Raw genomic sequence first — 1219 nt, 5'->3', positions numbered from 1 at the left:
TGCGAAAAAGTATACTCGCCTACTTCCGACTTTTATTTAAGACATGAAACTGTTATTTTTAGAAATGCGTTTACTATGTTAGAATTTTTTTCTTCGGTAGCGAAAGTCAAGGTAGTCTTCTAGTCCACACCGATAAGCTTTTGAAAGCCGCAAAACGGATGGAGACTTTCGGGCGGTACGGTACAAATTAAAAAAAAAACGCCTTGTCAAGAACTTTGAAATTTTACACCTTCGGTGAAAACAGTGCCGCCCACTCCTTTAACACTGCCAAAATCACTGTCTCCAAAAATTTGCATCATTAACTACAGAATTTTAAACACCCGCGATGCCTCGAACCCTTTGGTTTCTGAAAACTCCTGATAGCATTCTCGTTTCCGTTGGTGCTTTTCATTCATTTCACCTGCTGGTCCGAGAAATTGCCATTCTATCGTAATTAACACCCGGTGTTACACTTTAACACTCCGGTCTTACTCAGCCATCGCATAAGCATCATCAATTTTTTTTTTTCAAAACACTGCTTCAGTTGTGGCAACTTGATTAGCCTTCGTAAAGCGAAACATAATGTGGAATAAATAAGCATGTTCTTTTGTTTGGAACATGATCCAACTTAGCTATTAGTCAACACAGCTGTTTCATTTTCAGAAAATGAAATTTTTATCCGTCGGTTTTTAAGAATGTAAATATGACAAGATGTTCCTGAATACCTTCGATCTTTGTTTCGATCCAAATACACTTTGGCCTGCTCCAGGTCAGTCCTAACCAGGAGCCAGATGATCATGATGTTTTCTATGGACAAGTTTTCAACGTAGCAAATTGAACGCTAACACAAGAATCGAGTGGCATATTTTTAACACACAAGTACAAGGAGGGTTTTTTTTATTCATCTTCAGTATATTTCATCTTCATCGGCCAAAGATGACTGTCATCTACCACATTTTAACCACTTCATTGTTGATGGCTTGTAAGTATACATAAACGAATTTTGTCAATATATAAGACATGTTAATCGAGATTAGTACATTAGTACACAGCTTCATATATATTTTGTGCGAAACACACTTGCTTACTTATATTTAAATGCTAGTTTGAATCATTTGTTCTTACATATACAAGGCTGGAAAACTGCGCAATGTTTTGAAAAGCAATGGTTTCTCAAGCGTTTGCCATTGATTCCCTTTTTTTTTTACATAGCAAGATTTTTGTCAAATTAATTTCTAGA

The sequence above is a fragment of the Oculina patagonica genome, chromosome 8, assembly GCF_052425735.1.
Source record: "Oculina patagonica isolate OP01 chromosome 8, crgOcupat, whole genome shotgun sequence".
Taxonomy (NCBI): domain Eukaryota; kingdom Metazoa; phylum Cnidaria; class Anthozoa; order Scleractinia; family Oculinidae; genus Oculina; species Oculina patagonica.
This window is presented reverse-complemented; position numbering follows the sequence as displayed.